At 40.7% G+C, this 6630-nt stretch overlaps 1 long non-coding RNA gene across 1 annotated transcript; it reads right to left on the minus strand.

Annotated features, from left to right (window-relative positions):
• Nucleotides 1-270: 270 nt before the first annotated feature.
• LOC130368749 (uncharacterized) lies at nt 271-5588 on the minus strand. Its single transcript, XR_008892552.1, has 5 exons — nt 5374-5588; nt 3737-3776; nt 1819-1940; nt 759-866; nt 271-672 (listed from the first exon to the last, which is right to left on the minus strand). It is a non-coding gene; the product is annotated as an uncharacterized LOC130368749 (long non-coding RNA).
• Nucleotides 5589-6630: the final 1042 nt, after the last annotated feature.

The following is a 6630-nucleotide window of genomic DNA, read 5'->3' on the forward strand; positions in this document are numbered from 1 at the left end:
TTCTAAAGGATTTCACATTTACTCCCACTCCCAAGTTTGGTGAATTCTCATGGGTGAAAGATGTTTATTTTATTTATTTATATAGCGCCTACAGATTCCGCAGCGCTTACAATTATGGGGTACAAACAAAGACAAGTATAAAGATGTCAATTTATTTGCCCGCAAACTGGCACTGCACAAATGGCACATTCAACATGCAAATCGGGAAAGAACCACAAATTGACAAGAGTCAGAGGCGATTAAAACATTGGAATCTTTATTGCTGGAAAATGAAGGTAATGACACAGAGTTAGTGGCACCTCTTACTAATTTAAAACCTCGCTCTAAAATGATGCCATCCCTTTCACAATATTCAGAAATAGATACCATTGTCAATCTGGTTACTAAAGACATTCAACGGATTAAATCCAAATCTTATTTTATTAATTCCAATATATCTAAGAAAGAACAGACCGCACTCCATTCATTACAAACTGATAACAACTTTATTATAAAGCCATCCGATAAGGGCAGCAACATTGTCTTACTTGACAGAGACACATATGTGGCTATTGCTATGCAATTATTCGAAGATGGTGATACTTACCAATTGTTGAGTCGGGATCCCACACAGGATTTCTTTGCCGAGTTGCAATTACTCCTGACCACTGCCAAACAAGGAAGGACGAATTTCTGAGGAGGAAAGAAAATTTATGTTCAACCCTCATCCCACGATTTCTATTTTTCACATTTTACCAAAAACGCAAAAGGGTACTAACCCGTTGAAGGGACATCAAATTGTCTCCAGTAACAACATCCTTACACAGGGTGCGAGTGTTTACATTGATTATATTTTGACATTTTTTCTATCGTCCCTACCTTCTTTTCTGAAAGAAAGACACGGTTCTTAAAATGAATGACCTTACGGTGACTGATAACTTCACTTATGAGTTTGGATGTGGAAAGTCTGTACATGAATATTCAACACGACCTGGGTATTACAGCAGTGACCCGTTTTCTTGACACTAAAAGTACCATTTTCACCCGGCATAATTCCTTTGTGATTCAACTTTTACTCTTCGTACTTACACATAATTTTTTTCTCTTTGGCGGTGACCTCTATCAGCAGATAAAGGGCACCGCCATGGGGACCTTCTTATGCTAATTTGTTTTTGAGGTGGTGGGAGCACAATTTAGTTTTTTGTGATGATGATCTTTCTGTTTACACTGAGAACATTTTATTTTGGGGACGATACATTGATGATATTTAGATTTTCTGGGATAGGGATGTTTCTTTGTTTGGAGATTTTGTGGATAGGTGGAATTTCAACCAGATTGAGATGAAATTTACATCAGAGATAGAAGGCAAATCTATCAACTTTCTGGATATTTCTATACACATTGATGTCCACAATCGGATCCAGACAAACATTTATCGTAAGCCTACTGCTACAAACAACTTCCTCCACTGGGACAGCTGGCACCCTGGCTCACTCAAGAAAAGCATACCCATTGGCAAGTATCTCTGAGCAAGAAGAAACTGCTCGGATGAGGACTATTTTAAAACAGGAGTGTAATCAGTTGAGGTCCAGATTTATTCGTAGGGGCTACCCCAAAAAACACCTAAGGACAGCTTTTTCTAGAGCATCGAGAAGTAACCGTACTGATTTATTGTCATCTAGTCGTACTGTCACACACACGGATAACATCATAAGGTGCATTTGCACCTATGATGCATACGCCACCCATGTTATGCAAATCTTCCAGCCGCATTGGCATATCTTAACATCAGATAGTGACCTAAAGGATAGATTGAGTCCCAAACCTAACATTACTTACCGGAGTGGCTATAATCTTCGCGATTTGCTGGTACACAGCCATCTTCACGAATCGAGTGAATCGTCAGCCACGTGGTTGCCTGGACATCCACAGGGGTCCTTCCCCTGTGGACACTGCAACTTCTGTAAACACATGAAAAAGACAAAGACTTCTGTTAATCCCCCAGATGGACGGAATTTTTCACTTTTTGATTTTATTAACTGTAGCAGTAAAAATGTTATTTATGTTGCCCAGTGTCCCTGTCCAAAAATTTATATTGGAAAGACCACACAAGAACTCCGTTGCAGAATCAGCATTTGAAACATAAATCTTAGCACTATTCGAAATAATAATGATACCCCTTTAGCCAGACATATGAGACGACAACATGATGGGAAAATTGACACATTGTTTTTCTGGGGCCTACGGCAGATGAAAATGGGCCCTTGGAAGGGCAACATGGATGGCCTATTATTAAGGGAAGAGGCTCGCTGGATCTACCGACTCAACAGTAGGAGTCCAGCTGGCCTAAACGAAGGCTTTTCTTTTTCCACATTCTTGGATTAATTTATGTTCTCAATTTTGGTACTTATTTCTCAGAATCACACACACACCTGTATTTGGATTGCTTCCCTTTTTTTGTCTCTTTTATTTGATTTAATTATCTCATCACTGATCTAGATTAGGGGATATATGATTATTCCTTTATGACTATGATTGCAATTGGGACGATTATGGCTTCCTGCATGAGACAACACATACTTACCTAGGTCCCACGCCATATGCATTTATTACGGGTTTTGGCTGTAGGGTTATAGATATTATATGATTTTTAGGTCATGTCTTGATCTACTGTATAGGCCACACTTAAGTTAATCCCTTTTTCATAGGTCTCTTTCTTTTGTTATTAGTCCTGGGCTGTCATTAACAAAGTATTCACTTTAATAATGCATAATAGTATCACATGTGGAGAGCACAGACATATGGACATTGATGATGTCTGTTCCTTAGTTACAGCAACATATAGATTACATCATTATCTATGATGGCTCTACTTGCATATTATTAGTCATTTTAAATTTAGTATTATTATTATTTTTATATCCTCTGACATATGTGTATTAAATAGTTATGGAATTATTTAGGAAGCACTTTATCACTTTAGGGTGAATGCATTAACTAGTCACTGCAATTTGCACTAACAGGGGTCTTACTGTATCTGTGTTTATCACTACACATGGGGGGGGGGGGCATGAATCACTAATTAGAAATCAGTGCATGACAAGCTGTGTTTTTAAATCAACTTTTGTGTGATACTGACACCTAGTGGTGGCACAGGTGAATTACTACAATAGTCTTTAACCTTTTTATTTCTGGCATATAATAAAGGTTACATTTTAATAAAACATTTTTGGGGGGGTTCTACTATAGGGTACCCCTTGGGGGTTATACCCCATTTGTTGTTACTTGGTGACTCATCGGCACCACTACGATGTAACAACAAGACAGAAAAAACGTATGCCAGGAGTCAAAATTTGTTGGGTCATGAAGGGGTTATCTTTTTTTGTGACTTAACAGACGTTCTTTTTGATGGGGCACAACAAGAAACAACAGGGTTCCGAAAGATCCCATTTACTATTATGGGGACCACCGGGCACCGTTAGCTGTTGCAAAACTACAGCTACAGTCATGGCTGTAAATGTTGGCACCCCTGAAATTTATCCAAAAAATTAAGCATTTTGCTGTAACACATGTTTTGCTTTACACATGTTTATTCCATTTGTGTACTGAAACTAAACCAAAAAAGGGAGAAAAAAAAGCAAATTGGACATAATGTCACACCAAACTCCAAAAATGGTCTGGACAAAATTATTGGCACCCTTTCAAAATAGTGGAAAAATAAGATTGTTTCAAGCATGTGATGTTCCTTTAAACTCACCTGGGGCAAATAACAGGTGTGGGCAATATAAAAATCACACCTGAAAGCAGATAAAAAGGAGAGAAGTTCACTTTGTATTGTGTGTCTGTGTGTGAAACACTAAGCATGGACAACAGAAAGAGGAGGAGAAGAGGACTGTCTGAGGACTTGAGAACCAAAATTGTGGAAAAATATCAACAATCTCAAGTCCATCTTCAGAGATCTAGATTTGCCTATGTCCCCAGTGTGCAACATTATCAAGAGGTTTGCAGTCCATAACACTGTAGCTAATCTCCCTGGGCGTGGACGGAAGAGAAAAATTGATTAAAGTTCCAAAGATATTCAAGCTGTCCTGCAGTCTCAGGGAGCATCATTGTAAGCACGAACTATCCGTCAACATTTAAATGATATGAAACGCTATGGCAGGAGATCCAGGAGGACCCCACTGCTGACACAGAGACCTAAAAAAAAAGCAAGACTACATTTTGCAAAAAAAATGAACTTAAGTAAAATAAACTTATACACTACATATACACACCCTTACACCGTCTGCCCCCTCCCCACATAAAAATTAAAAACGTTCGTACGGCACTGTTTCCTAAACGGAGACTCCAGCTGTTGCAAAACAACAACTTCCAGCATTGCCGGACAGCCATTGACTGTGCAGGCCTGCTGGGAGTTTTGCAACAGCTGGAGGCACCCTGTTTCAGGGACTTTTCTCCATTTACCCCTTATGAAAAGGAAAAGTTGGGGGCTACATCAGCATGTTAGTGTATATAAATAAAAAATACTTTTAATTTTCACAAGAGGCAGTGGCGTTGCTAGGGTTGGTGTCACCCGGTGCGGTAGAAAATGGTGTCACCCCCATACCTACCCCCTCCCCCCAGTAAGTTTTTAGCCTGTTGTGACAGACACCACTGTTGTAGCACATTGTGAGAAATTCCAGTATAATAATCAGATATACCAGTTGCCACAGAATAGGAAAGTGTTAAAGAAGTTTTCACCATTTAAATATACAGCTCCCAGAATTACTTAAAGTGGTACTCCACTGGAAAACATTTTCTTTTATATCAACTGGTGCCAGAAAGTTAAACAGATTTTTAAATTACTTCTATTTAAAATCTTAATCCTTACAGTACTTATAAGCTGGTGTATGCTCCACAGGAAGTTGTGTAGTTCTTTCCAGTCTGGCCACATTTGCTGACACCTCTGTCCATGTCAGGAACTGTCCAGAGCAGGATAGGTTTGCTATGGGGATTTGCTCCTACTCTGGACAGTTCTTGACATGGACAGAGGTGTCAGCACAGAGCACTGTGGTCAGACAGAAAAGAAATTAAAAAAGAAAAGAACTTCCTGTGAATCGACTTATACAGCAGCTAATAAGTACTGGAAAGATTAAGATTTTTAAATAGAAGTAATTTACAAATCTGTTTAACTTTGTAGCATCAGTTGATTAAAAAAATTGTTTTCCAGTAGAGTACCCCTTTGAGCAGTGGTGAGGTTATGCTGGGAGTTGTAGTTTCACTCACCATAACTGTAGAACTGACAAGCAACTACAGCTCTGATAGGACATAGAGAGGAGAATGTACAATGATATCAGTGACTACAGGTGACGTCTGCTCTATAGTCTTCCCTTATCTAATTCAGATGGTACATACCGCCAGGACTTGTTCCAGCTAAAACTTCTCTCTGCAGAATGTGACGCCCAGACGTCTCCTCACTATGTCAGCGCATTCTCATCCTCTATATGAAAAAAGTATTATTATAAACCTGCCAGACACTGTATCCTCTAAATATAATACTACTATACACCATACTCTTTAATTATGAACCTTCCATACACCATACCCACTGAATATAATACTACCACACACTGTACATTCTGAATATAATACCAACACATACTGTACACTCTGAATATAAATCTGCCACATACTGTACCCCTGAATACAGCCACACACTGTACCCTCTGAATATAATACTACCACCCACTGCGCCCTCTGAATATAATACTACCACAAACTGCGCCCTCTGAATATAACGTTGCCATACAGTGCACCCTCTGAATATAATACCACAACCGCAGTAACACCCCTCAACATCCGTTAGCTGATGCTATTACCACGGGAGGGGGGTATTGGTGGTGTTGCTAATGGATGATGGGGGTGCTACTAATGGGGGGGGGGTGTTGCCGGAGGATCATGTGGGTGCTACTGGCCATCCCCCCTGGCAGTATCACCCCCATCATCCATCGGCAGGATTATCCTCCTGGCAGGAGCACCGCCATCATCCACCATCAGGATCTGCTGATGGAGGTGCTACTGCTGGGGGGGGGGGGGGGGGGGGGGAGTGTTGCTGGTGGATGATGAGGGTGCTAATGCCAGGGGGGGAGCATTAGGTAGGCAGCAGTTCCCCCACTTTAGGTAGTCAGCAGTTCCCCCACATTAGGTAGGTAGCAGTTTCCCCACATTAGGTAGAATATTTTCCCCACATTAGGCAGCATAGATTCCCCACATTTGGTGCCAGTTCCCCCACATTAGGTAGCAATTTCCCCACATTAGGTAGCACAGATTCTCCACATTAGGTAGCAGTTTCCCCACATTCGGTAGCACAGATTCCCCACATTAGGTAGCATAGACTCCCCACATTTGGTAGCACAGATTCCACAGATTCCCCCCCCCCCCACAAAAAGAAAAAACACATAAAAAAAACAGAGAGGCACACACACAAACACACACACAGTCAGAGAGACACACACTCACAGACAGACACACACACAGAGCCACACAGTCACACACACAGTCATACAAACACACACACAAAGAGTCGCACAAACACAGAGTCACACAGTCACACACAAACACAGAGTCACAGTCACACACATACACACACACAGAGTCACACACAGACAGAGA

Source organism: Hyla sarda, chromosome 4, assembly GCF_029499605.1.
Source record: "Hyla sarda isolate aHylSar1 chromosome 4, aHylSar1.hap1, whole genome shotgun sequence".
Lineage (NCBI taxonomy): Eukaryota > Metazoa > Chordata > Amphibia > Anura > Hylidae > Hyla > Hyla sarda.